Consider the following 8575-nt stretch of genomic DNA (forward strand, 5'->3'; position numbering starts at 1 on the left):
CTAGCAAAATTGAAGTCAATGGAAATCGGGAGTGAGGAGGGGGGGGAAGAGAGAGAGAAAGAGCTCCATTGGTGAGTCATATTGAACAGTAAGGAAAAAGATTGTTACTGTTGATGGTCAATCATCTCAGTCCCGGGAGATCACGCAGAGGTTCCTCGGGTTAGTGTTCTAACGCCCAACCATCTTCAGCTGTTCCATCAATGACTTTTCCTTCATCATAAGATCAGAAGCGGGGATGGTCGCTGATGATTGCACAATGTTCAGCACCATTCGCAACTTCTTAGATAACAAAGCAATACCCTCCATGCCCAAATGCAGCAACGCCTGGACAGATTTCAGGCTCGGGAATGGTAAGTGACAAATAGGATTCATGCCGCACAAGTGCCGGGCATTGTTGCTTCCCAGCAGGAATCTGGCTTTTAAGCAATATCACCAAAAAAAACAGATTAACCCATCAGTCAGCTGATTATAATTTGTCAGATTTTGTGCATTAAATAGTTGCTGTGATTGTGCGCAAGTGAAAGTCACTACACTTTAAAAGCAATTCATTGTGCGTGAAGCATTCTTAAATTTTTATGAGCCAATTGATAATATGCTCTGTAAGTGCTCATCTTCCTTTCATTAATGTTCTAGTGCAATGATAAAAACTACACCCCTCCTTGAATTTTCATTTTTATTTTTATCAGTACACTGTTGCCAATGATAGTCTCAATGTAATAATCTGCTGGAAATGGGGTTTTGACTTTTCAGCTCTGGAAAATATTTAACTATAAGAAATGTACAATTGCATGGGCTCGAGCACCTATTGTTAGTTATATTTCAATCACAACGAAAGAACTTACAATTCTTTTCCATTACGTTCTGCCTTTTGCTTAATCTCTTGACATCTCCTTCTCCAGTACCCTACCTCAACCTCAGCACGTTAACCCTCTACAATGGCACTGTTTCCCTGGCGCTACCTCTCCCCTCTCCAATGTTGTCGTCTTTGACAGCAGCAAAAGAATTTGGCCACCAATTCTCAACAAAGGGGGGGGGCGCAGCACGGTGGCACAGTGGTTAGCATTGCTGCCTACGGCGCTGAGGACCCGGGTTCGTATCCCGGCCCTGGGTCACGGTCCGTGTGGAGTTTGCACATTCTCCCCGTGTCTGCGTGGGTTTCACCCCCACAACCCAAAAAGATGTGCAGGATAGGTGGATTGGCCACGCTAAATTGCCCCTTAATTGGAAAAAAATAATTGGCTACTCCAAATTTTTTTTAAAACAAAGCAGCGGGAAAAATCGCAAACACATTGCCCCCACCCCACCATGTTGGGCCAAAATGGGCTCCATAATATATGGGTTAATGGTTTGTTAAAACAAAGAATACCAAAAAAAGAATTGCTATTAAAACCTATGATATAGGCAGTTATACCTCAGATGGAAGTTTGTGTCTTCAGTCACTGACATAGTTGAGTTACAGACTCCCACTAGATATGGTATTGAAAAGTCAAGAGACCCCCCCCCCCCCCCCCGTGTTGCCCAGCCATGAGCCAGGAGTAGTGAAAAAGATACAACAGTTGTCTCAAGACCTCTCACGTCAGCTCTTACACAGTTCAATCTGCCGTTTGGGTTAAAGTCACCTCATTAAGAGATGCCCCCACTCCAAAATAAGTATGAAATATTACACTGGCTTCCATTATGATGCTACAGTATCAACTTCGTTCTGCTTTCCAAATTAATTCGGCAGCTCCCTATTGACTTTGCAACCAGCAAACCTTCATAGAATAAGCAGCCGTAGCTGGGATCATTAACCGAGCTTTTGGTCATTAGTCCTAACATTGCCGTCCAAGGCTCACTGTCACATTTTGTTCTGTTCTGCCTCTGTGAAATATCCGGCAATGTTGCATTATATTAAAGGCATTATTTAAATGCACAGTGTTGTCCTAGGAACCAGACGTGACTGACTCTCTTGTAAACATTGTTTTTGAAAATTTCTGTTCGCCTGTGCAAATCAAAAGCCTTTTTTTATATATAGGTTGTTCATCTTAAAATATTTATTCATTTCCTCTGATGAAACAGAACACCATTGGACAGGAGGGAAATTCTCCTCCTGCTAAATCCTCCTCATTGTAGTTTTCCACTCCTTTTGCCCCCTCCAGAGCTGGCAAAGTTGAAGGGGACAACAGGAATTGGCTGCGGGTATCGAAAGCGACATTAAATATGATCTGCCCCAACATTGTTCAAAACACAATTCCCCATTCCTTTAAAAATCATACTCACTTGCGACTCACAATGCTTGCTATTTACACCTCCGGAAGTGAGATTAACGCTTTAAGTCCTTTTGAAATAACTGTTCGTTTAGAGGTGCAGAAAATTTTTCAAAAGGGACTCAGTCCCATCTAGGTCCCCCCCAATGAAATCTTGTCTGAATGCATCCACGAACACGACCCTTATCTTGCTTCTGCTCTCACCCTTGCATTTCATATTCACCACTGTGCCCTATTTCCCCCCAATGCCTCGAGCGGCCCAAGAAATTATTATTATGCAACAGAATCAGATCTATCAATTGGCTATTCCATTTCTAAAGCATGCGACACTGCATCTACTGTGGGGTTTAAGTGTCACGTATGGAAAGTTAATTTTCTGAAATAGGTCAAGTGGGCATTTCCATGCTCACAAACATGCGCTCAAAGACCAAATTAATGACCTTTGACTCGTCTCTGAAATTGCTAATTGTTCACTTAAATGGGCCATCCAGTCTCAGAAGTCCTAAGTGCGATGTAGGCCAGGTGAAATAATGATCTCCTAACCTATTACTGCCAAAGGAAGTCAACTAAAGACAATTAGTGCATGCACTGCACCAGTCTTCAGAGTATACATGAGCACAGGGGCATCAAAGAGTAGCTTTGTCGCCCATTTTAACAGCTAGGCTCCCCGGGCTGAGATTCGATTAGTTTGCAGCACTGACTAAACTGATATATTGGGAAAACTCCGGAAAAGATCATAGTCGAGAAAGATATCACCAAGAGAAGGACAAAAAAATTTACAAGACACAATGCATTTTCACAGACAAGAATACCATATTTAAACATCACTCGTTTAAATAGATGGTGTAACTGGAACTTGACCTGACGTTTCTGGGTTAAAATACGGTGATGTTGACTGACATGGTTCATGAACCTTAACCGCAGTTGGCAAACATAATGACCGATGGAGATCACAAGCAGGAACCTTTAAAATAATTGACATGGTTAGCACTAGTGCTTCACAGCTCCAGGGTCCCAGGTTTGATTGCTGGCTTGGATCAATGTGTGGAGTCTGCACGTTCTCTCCGTCTGCGTGGGTCTCCTTCGGGGGCTCCAGTTTCCTCCCACAGTCCAAAAGATGTGCAGGTTAGGTGGATTGACCATGCTAAATTGCCCCTTGGTGTCCAGAATGGTTGGGTGGGGTTGCTGGGCTATGGGGATAGGGTGGAGGTGTGGGCTTAAATTGGGGCTCTTTCCAGGGGTCAGTGCAGACTCGATGGGCCGAATGGCCTCTTTCTGCACTGTAAATTCTATGATTCCATGATTCTAAATGATTAGGAACAGCCAAATTTCATGCGACAAAGCAAAGATATAAATGAATCATTGGCCACATCTTGCGGTTCAGCTTGACATGTAAAACTACAACTGGCAAGTGGGAGAAACACGGAAGAATCTTTCAAGGTGATACTTTGCATTGGTTAAGAACAAAACATGTGGAAGGGATATTTGTAAACAGTCCAATTTTAAAACCTCAAGCGCTGGATTCACAAGCAGTTTTACACAGGGAGCGTAACATTCCCAACCACCACTGGAATTATGTAAGACTCCCAGCAAAGAACTGAAGGGGGATCTATTCCCCGCTTAATAAGAATTTATTTGAGGTGGTGGAAGGGTGGGGGGTGTTAGGTGCCGGGATTTTAATTGAAAGATTCAAAATACAAACACGACATTCTCCAAACTACTTCCTGTGTGTTGAAAGGTGAATGGAATTAAAATGTTTCTCTATTCTGTTTTTTTTAACCCCCCTGTGCCCAGAGTGATTTGAATGGGAAGTAAATTATTCCACTCAAGGAGTAATTTTAACATCAATCAGAAGCTGCGTTCGGCGGGATTATTGAGACGGAAAGGAGACACTTTTTTAAGTCTCAAAATGTGACGGACAACAAGCCAATCGTTCGGCAGGATGTATGATGGGATGAAGCAATCATTGGCCACAGAATGGGGGGAGGAATAGCTAAATGCAAAGGCTAACGCAGACTGGAAGGAGCCTTGGCGAGCGAACACAGCGTCTTCACCTGTTAGCACAGAAGCTGGTGACAAACTGTCAGGAAAGTCTCAGTCCCCTGTTAGTGGACATTCAACCTGTGCACAGTGACTGAGTGTGAATTACAAAGCGGCATCTCCAACAACAGTAATGTTGACACCAGCAAAAAAAGTATTGACAATCCTACCCACCAAAAATAAATCAATATTGACAATCCCACCCAAAAAAATAAATATTGGCAATTCTACCCACCTCCTCCACCTGAGAACTAATAGAAGAGGCAAAAACCAGAGTGCTTGAGTTCTCTGGCGTGTCCAGATTTTGGGAGGGGGCGAGTTCTGGTCCCACACAACCCCCAAAACTCCGCAGTATTATGTAACAGGGATGAATAAAGTTCCGTTTTCATGCACGCCACCGTTCCAGATTAAAATATTAGGGGGGGGGGGGGGGGGTTATTAATAACTGGCGCCGAGCTGAAACTGAGAACAATGATCATAGAGCAGCTTTTTAACAAAAAAATGTTACTGTGAGCCCCAGGGGAAGGGAGGACAATGTTGCTGCTTCCCAAATCCAGCAGGCAGCCCACCCTCCCGTCCCTATCCCCTGAACTGTCCCTCCCCCCGCAGACACACAAAACACAGAAACTGACCAAGTCCAAACATTTAATTTCACCCTCAGACACGGTAGTGATCTCCGCTGAAATGCTGCCTCCAACCACTTCAGGCAGACGGTGGTGCTGTACAATCAAGTTTCACATCGACATCCAGCAGGTCTCAACCCCGACACAGCTCCCAGTGAAGACACCGATCCCACATCGGTGGAAGTTCTTCATCACAGCCCAAATCTGCTTTCACGAGTATGTTATTTGGAGACAGAAATACCCCGCCCTGAGATGATGCCTTATTTACCAATACACGCACACACAGCGCTCAAAGCAACAATTCAATATTGTTTAATATTAGATCTCCACCCCCCCCCCCCAACCCCCTACCCCAGGAACTTAGTCCAGCAACCCCCCCCCCCCCAAAAAAAAACATCTCACACACCTTTCCCCAAAAGGACGGATCCCTACTCCAGCCCCGCACATTGTAATTCAGCTCCAGATAATAATAGGATTTTACAATCCAGTCCCCACACAACATGAACTGGGGGCACTGAGCACCTGGGATCTTGGCAAGGCACCGGTGTCTAGTCAGTTTCAGAAACTGACCAAGGGCTGTCAATTGAACAAATGATACACCCCCCCTCCCCCCCCCCCCCCCCCCAGCACACACACAAATGATTCCGACTGAAACACATCCAAGTGGGTATTTGCTTCGGCGGTTTAATTCAGCCAGTTTTTCACCCAGCGCCTGAGGTTACAATACTTACTTTTTCCTCGTCTTGCTAGCGAACGTGTGCGGTCTAAATCCTGCGGCACCTGAACCCGCTCACAAAACGTGTCCCAGCGCCGCGTTCCTTATCATGAAAGATCACAGGGGTCGCAGCCCCTCTTCTCTTGGGCGACTTGGGTCTGTTGAGGAGTGAAAGGCTCCAGATGAAGCGCTTCCACGCGAACCATGGGCAGCAGTGTCTTCAGGGAGCCACATGTACCGCTCTGCGGTCAGTTGCTGGATGAGTTTGAGTCAGTTTCGGAAGGGGGCGGGGGGGGGGGGGGGAGATTCGGGGAAGGGGGGAGCCAAATGCTGCTGCTCAGAGAGATATGCTCAGAGAGATAGCAGGAGCAACTCAGAGTGATGGAGCTCAGGCAAAGCTTGCACACTGACTGAGGCGGACTGATCTGCAGAGAAGCTGGGGGTGGATTCATCACAGCCCCAGCACTGGGGGTGGATTCATCACACTCCCAGCACTGGGGAAAGGATTAATCACACTCCCAACACTGGGGGGAAGGATTCATCACAGTCCCAGCACTGGGGGAAGTATTCATCACACTCCCAGCACTGGGGGTGGATTCATCACACTCCCAGCACTGGATGAAGGATTCATCACAGTCCCAGCACTGGGGAAAGGATTAATCACACTCCCAACACTGGGGGGAAGGATTCATCACAGTCCCAGCACTGGGGGAAGGATTCATCACAGTCCCAGCACTGGGGGAAGGATTCATCACAGTCCCAGCACTGGGGGAAGGATTCATCACACACCCAGCACTGGGTGTGGATTCATCACACTCCCAGCACTGGGGGTGAATTCATCACAGTCCCAGCACTGGGTGTAGATTCATCACAGTCCCAGCAATGGGGGTGAATTCATCACAGTCCCAGCACTGGGGGTGGATTCATCACAGTCCCAGCACTGGGGGAAGGATTCATCACACTCCCAGCAATGGGGGTGGATTCATCACAGTCCCAGCACTGGGGGAAGGATTCATCACAGTCCCAGCACTGGGGGAAGGATTCATCACAGTCCCAGCACTGGGGGTGAATTCATCACAGTCCCAGCACTGGGTGTAGATTCATCACAGTCCCAGCACTGGGTGTGGATTCATCACACTCCCAGCACTGGGGGTGAATTCATCACAGTCCCAGCACTGGGGGTGAATTCATCACAGTCCCAGCACTGGGTGTAGATTCATCACAGTCCCAGCACTGGGGGTGAATTCATCACAGTCCCAGCACTGGGTGTAGATTCATCACAGTCCCAGCACTGGGGGTGAATTCATCACAGTCCCAGCACTGGGGGAAGGATTCATCACACACCCAGCACTGGGGGAAGGATTCATCACACTCCCAGCACTGGGGGAAGGATTCATCACACTCCCAGCACTGGGGGAAGCATTCATCACACTCCCAGCACTGGGGCTGGATTCATCACACTCCCAACACTGGGGAAAGGATTCATCAAACACCCAGCACTGGGGATACTGGGGGTGGATTCATCACACTCCCAGCACTGGGGAAGGATTCATCTACACTCCCAGCACTGGGGGAAGGATTCATCACAGTCCCAGCACTGGGTGAAGGATTCATCACACTCCCAACACTGGGGGGCGGATTCATCACAGTCCCAGCACTGGGTGAAGGATTCATCACACTCCCAACACTGGGGGACGGATTCATCACAGTCCCAGCACTGGGGGAAGCATTCATCACAATCCCAGCACTGGGGGAAGGATTCATCACACTCCCAGCACTGGGTGGAGATTCAGCACAGTCCCAGCACTGGGGGAAGGATTCATCACACTACCCAGCACTGGGGGAGGATTCATCACACTCCCAGCACTGGGGAAGGATTCATCACACTCCCAACACTGGGGGTAGATTTATCACACTCCCAGCACTGGGGGAAGGATTCTCACACTCCCAGCACTGGGGAGGGATTCATCACACTCCCAGAACTGGGGATGATTCATCACACGTCCCAGGATCATCAACTCCCAGCACTGGGGGTGAATTCATCACAGTCCCAGCACTGGGGGTGAATTCATCACAGTCCCAGCACTGGGTGTAGATTCATCACAGTCCCAGCACTGGGGGTGAATTCATCACAGTCCCAGCACTGGGGGGAAGGATTCATCACACACCCAGCACTGGGGGTGAATTCATCACAGTCCCAGCACTGGGGGAAGGACTCATCACACTCCCAGCACTGGGGGAAGCATTCATCACACTCCCAGCACTGGGGCTGGATTCATCACACTCCCAACACTGGGGAAAGGATTCATCAAACTCCCAGCACTGGGGATAGATTCATCACAGTCCCAGCACTGGGGGTGAATTCATCACAGTCCCAGCACTGGGGGTGAATTCATCACAGTCCCAGCACTGGGGGTGAATTCATCACAGTCCCAGCACTGGGGGAAGGATTCATCACACCCAGCACTGGGGGTGAATTCATCACAGTCCCAGCACTGGGGAAGGATTCATCACACTCCCAGCACTGGGGGAAGATTCATCACACTCCCAGCACTGGGGTGGATTCATCACACTCCCAACACTGGGGAAAGGATTCATCACTCCCAGCACTGGGGATAGATTCATCACACTCAGCACTGGGGGTGGATTCATCACACTCAGCACTGGGGAAGGATTCATCACACTCCCAGCACTGGGGGTGGATTCATCACACTCCCAGCACTGGGGAAGGATTCATCACACTCCCAGCACTGGGGGAAGGATTCATCACAGTCCCAGCACTGGGTGAAGGATTCATCACACTCCCAACACTGGGGGGCGGATTCATCACAGTCCCAGCACTGGGTGAAGGATTCATCACACTCCCAACACTGGGGGACGGATTCATCACAGTCCCAGCACTGGGGGAAGCATTCATCACAATCCCAGCACTGGGGGAAGGATTCATCACA

General features: G+C 48.2%; 1 protein-coding gene across 5 annotated transcripts in view; it reads right to left on the minus strand.

Annotated features, from left to right (window-relative positions):
- The window catches only part of LOC119973850 (caM kinase-like vesicle-associated protein), a 189947-nt gene extending 184024 nt beyond the window's left edge, over positions 1-5923 (minus strand). Inside the window, exon 1 of one of the 5 annotated variants that reach the window (XM_038812330.1) lies at positions 5641-5923. The gene's annotated coding sequence lies outside the window, so the exon portion shown is untranslated. Of the gene's footprint in view, positions 1-2259; positions 2427-4918; positions 5080-5640 lie in introns of those variants that run through there. The other 4 variants (XM_038812329.1, XM_038812332.1, XM_038812333.1 and 1 more) reach the window with 4 other exon arrangements.
- Positions 5924-8575: the final 2652 nt, after the last annotated feature.

The sequence above is a fragment of the Scyliorhinus canicula genome, chromosome 11, assembly GCF_902713615.1.
Source record: "Scyliorhinus canicula chromosome 11, sScyCan1.1, whole genome shotgun sequence".
Lineage (NCBI taxonomy): Eukaryota > Metazoa > Chordata > Chondrichthyes > Carcharhiniformes > Scyliorhinidae > Scyliorhinus > Scyliorhinus canicula.